We start from the raw sequence: 16,230 nt of genomic DNA, 5'->3' as shown, positions 1-16,230 counted from the left end.
GCAATAAATTTATTTTACAATAATATTTGTACAAGGCAGTTTTACCCAATTATTAATGTAAAATCCAATGAAGATCACATGTCCCATTTTTGTGTCTCATTTTCTGTCTCATGCATACTCCTTTTGACACATAGACATAAAAATACATATTTGGTTTATTATTCGATTTTAGATGTTGATATGTCAATGCATTAGTAGCATGAGACAAGAGATGAAACATTGGGACAAAGGATCCTCATTTCACAATTTTTATATAAAACTGTTTTACATAAGTATTATAGTAAAATCATGTGATTATTTACCTAAAACCCGTCACTAAAATAACTTCCACCAATAAAGAAATTAAAATATTTTGTTATATGATTTTATATTGTGATATTATTGTTGTTTTTCGATAGTTGGGGCAATCTCTTTTTAAGTACATAAAACGGTTTTATAATACTCTCTCTTTATTTTATTGTTATTGTAGGACATTGTACGAATATTTTTGATTCAATTATTCTCTCTATAGACGGATATATCCGTTTAAAGTGAAAAACGGGTCAAATATGCTTAAAGTGGTGATATTTTTGGACCCCAGCATACAACTTGTTGCTTGTCTTATGCTTAAATGGGTAGATATTTGACTCGTCTATAACTATAGATGGATACCTCCCGCCTATAATCACAATTTGTGTTTTTGATTGTTTGTTGGGTTAAGACTTAGAATGATAAGATGATGACACGTGTATAGCTGTATTTGATCATGTGTGTTTTTTAAGGTTTGAAGGTGACGTGGAGGGTTTGTGTAGGTGAGGTGCATGGAATTATGGTGGTCTGACGTTGCATGGAATATTATTGCTTAAGTTAGTTATAGAGATGTCCGACTGTCGGTGATGGTATGAGGTCACACTCGTGTTTTAGTCAATGTTTATTTATTTATTATTACTTTCAAGATTTTTTTTTTTGACAACATTCATAGATTTTTTGGTGAAGACTTAAAGGCAAATATTAATGTCAAAGAATAAAATGTCGGTGTCATTCGTTTTGCTAGTGCATTATTAATCAGTTTACTTTAATTAAGCATAAAAACGAGTGACACAATGTAAATTTTTAATATCGCCCTATTTTTATGCTGCATTGTGACTATAATCACTGGAATAAAAGGAGTTGGGTTTGAAACCGAGTTATTTAAGTTTGAGATATTTCTGATTGTGACACTTTTGAAATCGTTAAGCACACTTTGTTGGTTTGTTTTTCTTTTTTTCAGAGGAAGAGTCGATTTATTTTGCATTTAGAATTTGGCATATTTTGGAAAAAAGAATAGGAAGATTATAGTGAAAATGAAATAATAATGTCTAAGTGCTATGATCTTATTGACAAAAAATAACAATCCATTCAGATATGCATATGAGTACGGTCCTTCTTGAGACCCGTGTAATAATTCTGTGGAGCCATTTAGAAGAAATAATCCGGGTTTTCAAATAGTATAGTTATAGTATAATTATGATTTTTATAGTGTAAATAATTCGTTTGTTACTATCGTTAAATAAGATTATGAGTATGGACCATGGTGTAATTGACTAGTTGTACTTGTAATAGTCTTACTAATTTTAATCAAAAGAATTAAGTAACGTGCAAAAACCAAAATAAAAATAAAAATAAAAATAAAATTAAAAACTCAATACTATTTCAAATTTGAAAATCTACAAACGATAATAAAAATCAAATTTGATGGCCGACGACTTTTTTCATTAGACTATTCAACATTATTATGGGCTATACATTTGAACGATCAATGGACTTCTCTTCAAATTACCAACGGATCATGTATTCATGTAGTCCAATTACTAGTACACCACATATGGCCCAACAATGCATCGTCCCTAACTCACTCTTGAGCCCATTAATGTTTAAAGTAGCTACAATTATTAGGAAACGGGATGAGGTCGGGTGTAGCCTTACCCATATCCATTATCTGCACGACGACATTCAAAATTTACACTCGTAAATGATGACTATCATTAGCAGTGAATTTTCCAAACCACAATAAATACATTGCTGATGTTAGCTGGTAAAGGTCATGAGATGCGGTGCTCATGACCTGAGCCGGAGTATTTACAATCATGTAAATTTAGAAAATAGAAAGGTGTATGTTAAATTTTTTGTTGGTGTCAAATGAGGCAAAGGCGTCAAGGCCAGTAAAACTCGTGATCTATTATCCACAATTCCACATATCTCTGTCTTAAATACTAGGCTAAATTATTTTCATTAAAGGCGTGAGAATCGAAACCGGACAAAAACAAAAGAAATCGAAAGAATAGGGACAAGATAAGAAAATCACGAGCCATATATATTAGTGTCATGATGATTTTACTATTTTCTGATCCAAAATTTTACGTAAAGGGGCTCAAAGTTGTCTGCTGAAAGACAACATCAAGAGGCAGCTGGAATGGAGGAGAAGATGGTCGCGACAGCAATTTGTGGATCATTGTTATCTTCTGAAATTGAAGGGCACGGAAAGCAACCCATATCGTTTCCCGCTTCGCCTCCTGGTTGTGATTCTAGCAGCTTGCCAGATGTGCCTATGGATTCCAACAGTAGCAGTGCGCCTGATGAGGCCTCGAATGATACAACGAAGGCCTGTAATTCTTCCTCCTCTACTAACTCAACATCTCGTCAGTTCCGCTTCATCAACAAGAAGCGATCTCATAATACATTTCATCTCTCATCTCAAGATTATGATAATTCGCTACATGGTATGAATTTAGGATTCTACCACCCAAGGTCCATGTTTTTTATGAGGGTTCGTACCCTCGTCTCTAAAACCATCCAGACGGGAACCCCCCATGACGAATTTCATGGGACAGCAGAAGTTCCTATTTCTCGTACGATGGAGAATTTTTTACACATTAGTACTGTTGAACAGACTGACAGTGTTCAGTTGGTTAAGGAGGAAGCCGACATACAGGTTGATAAGAAAACCCGTCTTAATTCAGACTCTCCATATCCTACTAAGATCTCATCGATCCAGTTTGAGTTTGCGGCTGTCAGGGAGCTTTCACTTACTAAGGAGGGACATTACCACACGAAAGTTGGCAAGGATCGTGCTTCTGCCAATAAAGGGAAAAGATCTATGGTTTCAGCTTCTTTTTGTAGGTACACCCGCACTACTGTTACCGCTATGAGAATGAAGCGGAAGGATATCCATTCTCTCGAGTTTGATGCTCATTACCATCCACCGTTCAAGAGAAGTCGACTTGTTTATTTGATTAACACTACTTGTACTTGGGTAGCACGTAGTTTTGGGGTTGCTAATGCCCCTTTGTTTGTACTCTAATGTACTCCGTTCTGATTTTATTTATTTATAACAGTTTATTGTTGTCAAACTAGTTTTAGAATAGTAGATGTTCCACTTTGAGAGGAGGTAACCATAAATTCCACAGTGCTAATATTTTTTTTCACTATTGTTAGACAAGTTTTCAAATCAATCAATCAATCAATCAATAGTTAAGTATATTAAGGTAATAACAATAATAACAAGTGATTATGGGTTTGATTTCTTAATCTTGCAAATGAGAAATTCAAATTTAAGAGGGGTCGATTTGGCTATTAAGTTGCTTTCAGTACTCTAAGGAGATTACACCAGGTACCGTCCGGCTGTAGCTATTGGTAGGAACTAGGAAATACCCCTGGTCATCACAAAAAAAAAAAGGCATTGCTCCATTGAACCATTGAATACTTGGTACATTTAAGATTTTTTTTCAATGTTTACTATCAGTTTAGTAAATATATTATACAAGCATGTTTATGATTATACTAAAACTGTATCAGATCACATTTCATCAACTTCAGTATTAGAGGTTGAACCACAACACTTTGATTTGATCAAGGACCACAAAGAAGATGATAATTTTCCAACCGTGTTACCCACATTGATCAACCTTCTTCCCGCAATTTGACCAAAAATGATCAAAAACTCCAGAGAGGGGACAACGGTCAACATGACTAAGCTCTTGTGCATAAGAATGATTAGCAAAGTGCATGCAACACAAGTGGCGATAGCAATGGCTGGAGCAATTGATTTTGTCGTGACATATAAACCCGTCATGAATGTCATAATTGTTGCATGAAGTGAAGTTTGTAGTAAAAACACGCTTATGTCTAAGAGTGATATTGAATTGGCTTTGTTAGCCGTTGTCATGATCCATAGGAGACAAAAGAGAACCATCATTGACGAGCACATTGCCACCACGTCAGCAACTAGGAACACCTGAAACATCGCCTTTCGTAGGAAGAACGGAGTTCCATTACTGCTGTCTAAACCGCCAGGTACAGCAAATGCTGCAGTGAAAGTGATGGTGGCTAATAAAGCTGCTATTACACCTATTGTGTTTGTATATGCTTCAATCTTTGTAGTTGGGATGCCGTACTTACTTCGATGTCCCGATAGTAATTTTCCGTTATAGAATAGGTTTCTCTCAAACTAGGCACCCACAAAAATCAAAATATTACTACTTAAACGGAAATGGAAAAAAAAAATCTTAATTGTAAAGTTTCTTAAGTTTTACCCTGTTAGAAGAGAAATGTGAATAACTGATACAAATATGCTTGTTAGATAAAGAATATATTGTGAATATTTTTGTAATATGTTTCCGTATTTGTATCAGTTGTTCGTAGTAACCAGGGGCGGAGCCAGAAACTTATGTATGGGGTAGCGAATATCTTAAGCCTATGTCTATTTGAAAATTTGGAAATTTAAGCTATGTACAATGCAACATATATAAAAATCAAAACTACAAATTCACAATTAACAATCAAATAGATGCTATGTAATGGCTTAAAATTTTTCATTTTATGATTCAATTTTTATCTTAATTTTGTTTTTGAAAACTTATTTTGATTCTTGCTTTGTAATTACAAAGAATTTTGATAAAAATTATTTTTCAAAATTCATTTTCCTTAATTCAACAACTTATCTTTACCTTATTTTCCGACAATAATTTTGATTCGTACTTTCCGTCATCCATAAAAAAATTAATTCTCAAGCAAAAAAATAAAAGATGAAGACTGGGGGAATTGAACACTAGACTTCTTGACTTAAATACTCTTTCTTTACCACTAGACCACATGCAGTATACTATAAACTTGTACATTTACTTATAATTATTCTTTCTTTAATCAGAGTTGGGGTAGCGGAAAATCGACTTCTTAACTGATTTTTTTTTGTTTGGGGTAGCGGCTGCTACCCCTTGCTCCTTAATGGCTCCGCCCCTGGTAGTAACTGTATCATTTATATTAGAATAGAATAGAATACCGTCTTAAGCTTGTATATATACTCTTCTGATTATTCAATAATAATCAAGCATTAAAAAAATATTCACAATATTTCTACTAGCCACAATTCTTGGGTACGAGTTCCAAAAGGATCACTTTTTTATATTGATCGTTTTTACGAGATCTCCAATTTGAAAAAAAAAATGTTACATTAATTACTTTAGTACGAAGTTTATGGTCCACCTAAATGCTTAAATGTTTCTATGATAATAAACAGGGCGATCATAACTCAATCGATCGAGTTCAAAAGGCAGTGATTACTTTTTTTTTAAAAAAAAAAACAACTTACGAGATCTTTGGTTTGAACGCCAAAATTATAAACATTCAAATTTTTATTTAAAAAAAAAGGCACAGTTAGAAAATTATAAAATTTAAAAATACTCGTGTGAAATATGAAAAGATTGTTTAAATAAAATAAAATAGTGCAAGACTAGTAGAGTAATTCTCCCTCCATTTATATTCAAATACACCATTTGGTTTTTATGACACAATTCATAGTTGAAAAGAATTTTCATGCTTCCTTGTAATATATAAGCAAAAATATTGTCTCATACCTGATTTATTTGCTTGAAGAGAATATTAACGGATCTTGTTTGATTTGCTTTTATGAATTTTATAAGAATATTAATCATTATGACGCTGTTTGGTAAACAGCATATTAGCCAAATTTTAGCATATTCAAGGCTTTTAGCATGTTTGACCAATCAATATGCTAATTTTAGTGTTTGGTAAACATCATATTGAAACAGCATATTTGGGGTCAATATGCTGTTTTACAATATCTTCTTACCCCAAAGATATTGGTTAGCATATTGTAAAATAGGAAATTTTTCTCCATTTTACAAAGAAAACTAACAATCTACTAATCGTAATCTGCCAATTACCAAACACTCAAATCAATTCTGCTAATTATAATATGCTAGTCAAACCTTCTGATAAAATCTGTCATTTATAATTTGCTTTTACAATCTGCTTATGCTGAATTTAATCCGCTGTTTACCAAACAGGACCATATGTTTTTTTTAATGTAAAACTAAGGATAATTTCGACACAATTTGTGCATTAAAAAGTGTGTAAAAAAAGAGAAATGATGTATTTGATTTGAATGGAAAGAGTACTCCGTAGACCGATGGTTGAAGGTCTATAAGAAAGGGAAACAAAGTTATTGATTTCCTTTGTTGGTATTTGTTTGACACAAACAAAGGAAATTCCAAACAAAGAGAATGGAAATCCCTTCCTTACCCCTCAATCCATCTAATTCCTTACCCCCCAAGATATGAGATTTCATAATCCTTGTTACCCTTCAACCACCTTATTTACCTACAACCACACTTGCGACTCCCACCACACCAGTCACCATCAAGGCGTCATCGACACCACCACCACCAAAACCACCACCACGGCTACCCCACATATACCACCACCATAACACCACCGCCACAATCACCATGACGCCACCACCACCACAGCCTCCCCACCACCACCACTACCACCCTACCTAAACCACCACCCGCACACCAAAACAAACCACAACCTACCACACTTCATTTTCTTGATGTAATCGAACAACTAATTAAGTTTTAGGTAATCTCTTATCTTCCCCCCTCTTACCCTTTCTAATTTTCTTTCCCTTTCTTTAACCAAACGCCCTCTAAATATAATGTTTTTATCTAAGAATTCAATACAATTTTATAGTATTAAAGAAAATTTTCAATTAGGGTGTCTTGAGAGTTTTGCTAAATGCCAATTTGGGTGTCTGAGGTTTGAGTTTTTTCAGTTTGGGTACCTGAGGTTTAAGCATATTGTCAAGATACAGCTCACCCATGATAAAGGCACATGTGAGTATCCCACATTGGAAAAAGAGGAGAGAGTTGTCTATTATATAAACCAAGGAGTTACTCCACCCATTTCCAATTGGTTTTGGGATGGAACCTCCTTGGACATATCAGTCGGACTCTCTCTCCTCCATGCGGGTGCGACCCAGGCCCGATAACGAAACTTATCACATATTTTCAGCTTGGGTGCCCAAGGGTCAAGGTTTGGTTAGTTCTATTTAGGGTGCCTAAAGTTTATACATAAAATCATTTTAAGTACCTTTGATAAAAAAAATCTTTTTAGAATATATCAAACATAAAAAAATATAAATTTATGTTCCCTTTAAATAAAATTTATTTTATTTATTATACCAACAATTTTATAATCGAAACTTTTTCATAGTACCCTTGAACTTTGGCAGATTACACATGATATCCTTCATTTTAAGTTTCTACTTATGGTACCCCTGTGTTCAGGGGCGGACCCAGAAATTTTCGTATGGTGTAGCAATATTATAACGCACTAAAAATTACGGAGTATTTGGTTAGCTACTGCACATATATATCTAGTCGTCTAGTATAAATTAGACATTTTTTGATAAAAAAAATAAACAATTTTCATTAAAATTTAGCCCAAAAATTAGAGTAGCACATTTGTGGTTCTTTAAAATAAATGAAGTGAAATGTGATTTGTAGCTAATAACTTTGACGTTATCATGATAGTTTTCCCAATTCCCCCATCTTATGATATTCAAGATTCGCCATAACTAGTTTAAGCTAAAGCATAACAAATCAAAATATGAATCTTATTTTGTACGGTGTAATTCACAAAATAACGTCAATACAAAAATACTTCATAGTATTCAACTTAGAGACATATCTACTTCCTTCATTTCAATCATTTTTTTTTACCTTTGATTAAAATATTTTTCACAAATAATAGAAAAGATAAAGAAATGAATATGACCGACTATTAGATATCTTCTACATTTTGGGTATTTATTATTATTACCACTCAATATATGGCCTCCATTATTTTCCTTTGTATAAAGATACAGGGGAAAGTAGATAGACAATTAAAACAAATAATTCATACTAATCAACTAGGGAGTACTAATGCTTCATTAAATATTTGTTTAATGGTAGAGAATGCATTATGGAATAGGGTATTGAAAAATAGAAAAGGCATTAAACTAATACAAAACTAGTCAACCATGGACATTTAATGGTGTAGCAAAGATGGATTTTCTCAAGGAATTTTTTTGTTTTGGTGTAGCATATGCTACACCTCAGCTAAGCGTGGGCACGCCCCCTGCCTGTGTTTACCTTTTTCTTTCTGAGAATACCCTTTGGTAAATTTCCATCATAATGTCGTTACTTTGATGGCTTGTGACGCCTTTTTTCTTTTCTTATCTAAAAGACTAGCATTTTATCATTTAATATCTAATCCTTATTTTTTTTATATATATATATATCAGTGCAAAGTTGCACGGGTTCTAAACTAGTTGATAATAATATAATAATAATAATAATAATAATAATAATAATAATAATAATAAAAGTTTTCTTTGAATTTTACGTGGTACCTCTAGCTTTTCAAAAATATCAGCAGACCCTTAAACTTGATGAAAACATTTTAAAAATATCTAAAAAGATATAATTGTCTCTTTTAAATGTTTAGTTTTTACATTTTTGATTGATTTTTTGGCAATAATTTGTCGTGCTATTAACATAAACTATTGTTTACTCAATCGTAAACATATTTTCTTTACAAAGTTAACTTTTTTAAAATATGATTTTAAATAGTTTGGGTATTTTGAGAACATTTTACTAAGTTTAGAGGGTATCAGTGACGTTTTTAAAAACATAACGGTGCCACGTAAAATTCCAAAAAAAAAAAAAAAAAAAACACACACACAAGTAGTGGATATAAAATCGACAAATAGGATTATACATCCAGTTGTACCATAAGCATTGTACAACAAACATATAAGAATCCGAGCTTATATGTATTTTTTCTGAGCTAATTCAAAGTTCAAGTTTTTAATGTGTAATTGGATGAATTCAATACTTTCTAATAAAGCTTATATTATTTAACATAAAGCTCTTTAACTTTATCACAAAGCTCAAATTTAACACCGTAAAACATATACAACTGGTTGTATAATCTATAAATTATATAAAATCCTTAATAATAAAAACTTAGCGGTTAGCCAGTTACCTCGCGAGGAAGATGCTCAGCTGATCCAATCAAATTATAACACGAAACTCCCTCGTTGTTTTCTAGTGACAAATGGTAAGCATATTTGGTTGACTTCCTTAGACGAGTATTTGGCCAGTTATCAAGAAAAAACTGGGCACAATCAAAGTGTCGATTTTTAATAGCAAGATGTAGTGGTGTATTCCCATCATTGTCCTTGCTATCCATTACATTCCTATCATCATCCGTCAACTCATAGTTGAAAGGTGAAAAAGGATTTTTTTCAGCAGGTTGAGATACAAACAAATGCCAAAATTTCCTTCCTTTAAAATCAGCAATTTGTCTGCAGTCGGGAAACTCCGAATGCAGAAGTTTAATCGTGGGGTAACTACGCCTTTGAACCGCGATAAGTAGCGGGGTAAGACCATCTTCGTCTTGCATATAAGGTAGCTCCGCATTTACGTTCACCAGCCTCTTCATTAATTTCTCAAAGTTGTCATTGCAACTTTCACTGAATCTACGAACTGCATTGACATAATGGTATGACGATAAATAATATAAATACTCTTAATGTTGCACTTTTTAAAACTTAACACCTTATATTTTTTTTTTAAAACTTAATGTCTTAATATGCACTTCATTCATATTTTGGTACCTTCAGTGGATTTAGGCCAAAAAAATGTTAAATACTTGCATGAGTGAATCAACCGTGACTTGTAGTTATAAGAGGGAATGGAAGAGGTTGGAAATTTGAACGAAGTGCATTATAAATACGTCATCATATTTAAAAAAATGGCTGGAATATACCATTTTTTAGGCCTAAATCCACTAAAAGTATTAAAATGTGAATGAAATGTACATTCAGGTATTAAATTTTAAAAGAAAATTCATAAGGTACCAAAAAAACTTTAATAATCTGACCATAGCTTATTCAATTTAATTCCCAGAGAAATGCAGTACCGTAATGATATGAAATAAGATGAAGAGGGTTCTGATTGCGGTTAATGGTGTAATAAATTGATAGTTGTATTTAGTATTTCATATTTAATAATGTTTATTAATAAAAATGTGATTTTTATCAATTTTTGTAAATTAATAAAAATGTGATTATTAATAAAAATGTGATTTTTATCAATTGTTGTAATATTATTTACTTTAACCAATTGTTGTAATTTGTTGTAATTATATTTAATTTTGCCAATTGTTGTAATTAAACTTTTATCTGTACATTATTTTGTATTGCATAATTTCACAATTGTATTATTTACGTACAAATTTTTTGTTTATAAAAACTAAGGTGAGCAAAGAATAAACAACATAAATCACAAAGAAATTAATTGAGATGTGAAGTAATGGGGTCCACCATCATTGCTTTTTTGGGAAAAAAATTAAAAAATAAATTTGTGTATGATGAAGTGGATGCATGAGATTGCTTTAAATGTTCTGGTATTTATAAAGATAAGATGTGGGGCCAAATCCGTAAGCTCAAACAATATAACGTAAACAAATCAATCAATACTATATATTAATTCCAGAAACCAAGGGACTTCAATGTAATTAAATAAAGTTATACAAATTAATTATACTATATAGTTTTAAATCACTAGCACCGTGTGATGGACCCGATTAAGGGATCTCAATGCAAATATTATATAATTTGGATTAAAATTAAATTATATAGAAGCTTGGTAATTTTCCTAAGCATGGTCAATTTCCTTAAAATAAAATAATTAATTAAGATGGTCAATTTCCTTAAAATAAAATAATTAATTAAGATGGTCAATTTCAAGGAGACTAAAAGAAATAAGATGTTTGGTAATTTTCCTAAATATTTATAGAAGGCTAGGAGATGGTCAATTTCCTTAAAATAAAATAATTAATTAATTAGTATAAACATGCACACCTATGATATTATTATTATCATCATAAAATTATAAATTAAATTTAAAATCTATGCAATTTAATTAAACTTTATAGTTTATTAGATGTATAGAGATGTTAATTATTTAACATACAAAAATATAATATAAGTAGGTTATAAATAATTCAAATTAGATTCCATAATATATAATATTGCATAATTCTTTCAATTTGATTGCATATATGTAATATATTTATATAAATATATAACTCTCTTAAAATTGCATGCCTAAGTAGTGAAAGTAATTTCGTCAGTAAAGAAAATAATTGTAGTAACATTGGATATAGTTATATGATAGTAATCACTCATTTGAATAGTAAAAGTAACAATATTATCAGCGAGATTAGTGAAAGTGGTAGAAACAACAACGAGAGTAGTGAAATAATCAATATTAATGCGGCAATAGTGAAAGTAACAATAATTACGGCGCGAGTAATGAAATTATCAATAATAATGCGGCAGTAGTGACAGTAACAATAACTACGGTGGGAGTAGTGAAAGTAACAATGATTACGGGCAAGTAGTGAAATGTTATTACTATTCTTTCATTAATAAGAGTAAAATATTAATAGCGGGAGTAGTGAATTTATCTCAAAATTTATTTAATCGTAATTTTAGGATATGTTATAAAAAATATATTAATGATAAATTTATGGGTTATGCAACTTTAAGTAATTTTATTTAATGAAAAAAAAATTTAATGGAACTAGAGGTAGCCCGGGCGAAGCCGGGCACCAATACTAGTAAGTATAATAAAGTACTAAATAGGAATTAAATTATCTCATTAAGTCATAATATATTAACAAGGATTAAATCCTCAATCATTACCAAAATTAACTTGAATAATAAAATCATTTAGTGGCAAATAATTTATACCATATAAAAAAATCGACTTATACAGCCACAATGTCAACCATAACTTTAATTTGTTACTCTTTATACAACCTTTAACGTACAACAAAAGCTCCATTAATATCTTCAAATTTACTAGATCTCATAAAATTAGCACTGATCTTATATAGCTTCATATATGTTCCAAATCTCGAAATCTCGATATTATGCAAATCGTATGTCTGCAACTTTTCTCCATATATTAAACAAAAAAAAAAAATCCATTGCCAAAATTAACTTGACTAATAAACATGTAAAGCTGAAAAATTTAGTTGATTGGTTCATATATTTCAAATCTCGAAATCTCGATATTTTGCATATATTATTCTGCAACTTATCTCATATATTAAACAAAGATATAAAAAAATCATTGCCAAAATTAACCTGAGTAATAAACATGCAAATAGTATTCTGCAACTTATTATACACCACGGTGTGAATGTTTCTTTTAAATTTTTTTTTATTATTTTGGTACAATGAGTACTACTTTTACCAATATCGATAATTTTTAGTTACATGTAATGATATTATTATTTTTAATAATAAAAATAATAGAGGTTAAGACAAAGATAATTGAAGTATCAACTAATGGTAATAAATATCCTTTTTTTATCTCTTAATGCTATTGTTATACACAGTTTAAATTAGTATGTTATAACAATTAAATTAAAACTATAGTTAATTTATGTAAATAATTTAATTTATAACGACTCTATATAATATAATCTATAAAATGCCGTGTTGTAGCACGAGATCTAACCTAGTAGTGAGATTAATTAAATAGAAGGCGATATTTTATTGTAGAGTGTCACTTAGGCGGAAAAACTAAGCGGGAACATTTAGAGATGTGTTAATCTTGTAGTATATAGAAGATGCTCCGAAATTAATTCAAACCGATTTCCTAATTTTTAGTTAACTAGTTTAGATCACGCGTAGTGCGCGGTATATATAGAGGTTTCACATTTTAATGTATTATTAGCATAGACCTCGTGTAATTTATGCACAATATATATGAAGTTTTACTTTTTAGTTTATAACTTGACAATTCATTAATTTTTTATGCGTTCGTATCTGTATATTTTGATTTAAAAAAACTCAATATTGAAAAAGTAATCAAGATAATTGAGTAGGGTTAGAAATGTCTCTTTTAATGAGATCATTTTTCATAATCATTTTATTTTAAAACATTTTATTTATTTTGTAGATTTGATCCGCAATTTCTTATATTATCAATGAAGAGGCAAATCTTGCAGATTGTGAGCATTTCAATTTATGAATATATCCAATTAAAAGATTATATCCATTTATAATTCAAGATACATATAGAATAGTAAACATTTAGTAAATATTCCTCCCTTCTAAATCATTTATGCTCTACAAGATTTTGCTCTTGTGAGAGCTTCTAAATCATTTATGCTCTACAAGATTTTGCTCCGGTGAGGGCTTGAACCTGAGTCTCTTGGAAATTTCACCCAAATTTTAACCACTAGACTTTACCCTACTATTATTTATACAACAAGTTTATTGTTATTTATCAATCAAGTTTATGATGCTAACTTGTCCTTTTTCTCAAGATTACATCCCCTATTATTATTATTATTATTATTATTATTATTATTATTATTATTATTATTATTATTATTATTATTATTATTATTATTCTTTTTATAATTTTTTTTTATGATGATAACTTCTCCTTTCCTCAAAATTACATCCTTATTATTATTATTATTATTATTATTATTATTATTATTATTATTATTATTATTATTATTATTATTATTTTGGTTTAAAAGAGTGCATATGTCGTGGGTGAGAATCGTAAGAGAGTTTTTACCATATAAAAAAACTCTTGTTCTCTAAAATTACATCCCCACTAGAAATTCTACAATTTAGACAGGTGATTATTCAATTTAATTCGCAAAGAAAATGCGGTACCGTTATAATGGGAAATAAGATGAAGAGAGTTCTGATTGCGGTTAACGGTGTAGTCAGCAACGTCCTCATCCATCTCGAGCACCTTCAAAGCAATACCGAAATATCCAGCTTTAATCGCAACGTGAAGTGGCATGTCGCCGTTGACGTTCTTCAGTCTCCATGGTCGCAAGTGGATCCCATCTTCTCCCTCTTTCTGAAAATACTTACAGATAATATCCAGTATTTGTTTTGCTTCTGGAAAATCATTTCCTTTCACAATGAGATGAACAAGAGTATCGCCATTACGGTCTTGTTGACTGATGAGTGAGGGAAGCATTTGTATTGCTTCTCCGATGAACTCTACAGCTTCACCAATCTTTACAGTACTACTATTTTCCTTAAATATATATTTCGATAATACATGGAGAATGTTGCCTCCCTTGAAAGTGTGCGAACCCAAGAAAGTAATTCCTAAGGTGACCAGTTGTTCCTTAAGGAATGCTACATTTCCTTGTAATGCAGCTTCGTACTCTTCTTTTGTCAATTTCCGCTTGTGCTGCACCAATGTCTCTGTAGTTCTCATCTATAAATATAAATAATTGTGAATTGAACCAAAGTTAAATTATTAGTTACTAAATTAATATGATCAATTAAAATGATTGTTAAACTAATGATAAAAGTGAAGGGCTAGCATTAACCTTAAATAGACATTATTATTGCCTTATAAGGAGGTAAAGAGTTGGTCAAAGAGTTTGACTCATTCCCATAAATAGGGATCGAACCCCTGACCTCATAAATCATGGCTAAGGAATGAGGTGAGCAACCACACACCAAACCCATTAGGTTGCCTTGTTTGGTAAGTGGGAATTGAAATTAAGTTCACAAATTTAAATGTTTGGAAAACTTAACCACCTGAGAATTGAATTGAGCCACCTTTTTGTAATCTTATTTTTTCACATATTTTATTCTAAGTGGTAATTTGTGTTTTTTTATTTCCTACATAGTAACCTCATTTTCACTAAAAATGCCTTTAATTGGCCATAACTCACAACCATGAGTTCCGAAAGCGATGATTTTTTTCAAATTAAAGATACCATTAACGCGACCAATTTGAAAAAAAATGTCGCATTCGGAACACGCTACAAAGAGGTACGATCAGTCAAAGTTTAAGTTTGACTGGCTGTAATTCTTGCCACGAGTTCAAAAACTGATATATTTTTTTTCCAGATCAAAGATCTCGTAAAGTCGGTCAATTTGAAATAAATATCGCCGCTTTCAGAAGTTTTGATCGTGAATTATGGCCAGTCGATTGTTAAAAATGAGGTTACCATGCATGTAGAAAAAAAAAAAACACACGAGGTTACCACCTAAAACTAGATCCAAAAGGAACCTACAGCCCGTACCACAGGTGTGGTGCCCGTGACCACACGTGTGTGGTAGTAGAGCCCCTTTATTAATACACATTTAGTAATTCTAACAGAAGTGATCACTTATAAACTATATTACTCCAACTTATTTTTATCAATGTGGGATAAAAAGAGGTTCTTTTGAAACAACACTTCCAACAAACTGAACGTGAGTAATGAATTAACCAAAATCCAACAATAATTACCTCATCAAGCTGTCGAACCAAAGAGCCGGCAGACACGCCACAATTATTCTTCATATCAAGGTGCGGGGAAGAACTTAAAAGGACTCGAACCATGATATTGTCTTTATTGGTAGCAGCAAGGTGCAATGGTGTATCACCTTGATGATCCTTAATATTTCGAAGAGCATATACTTGTGGTATTTGCAGCAATTCTAAGCCTTGCTCGTAACTTGTCACCTGATGCTTCGTCAGAAGGTGCAAAACAGTGTGATCGGTCCTTTCGTGTTGAACCTCAGCAGCCTCGGGGCAGCTAGCCAATATGGCTTTAATGACCGGAATGCAATAAGCAGGATGTAGTGACGTGGCTCGATGAAGTGGAGTTGATCCATCCGTATCTGTCCAGCATGCTACTGAACTCTCTCGTTTCAGCAACAGTTCGATAATAGGCTGTATTTCCTCTCCAGGTTGATACACCTTTTTGCTCGAACTTATAGCTTGCATTTCGGGTATTTTAGGTTCATTATCTGGATTTCAAACATCTACATGTTAGAACATAACCTGTTAGAATATAAAATCGATC

Source organism: Silene latifolia, chromosome 8 (genome assembly GCF_048544455.1).
Source record: "Silene latifolia isolate original U9 population chromosome 8, ASM4854445v1, whole genome shotgun sequence".
Classification (NCBI taxonomy): Eukaryota; Viridiplantae; Streptophyta; class Magnoliopsida; order Caryophyllales; family Caryophyllaceae; genus Silene; species Silene latifolia.
This window is presented reverse-complemented; position numbering follows the sequence as displayed.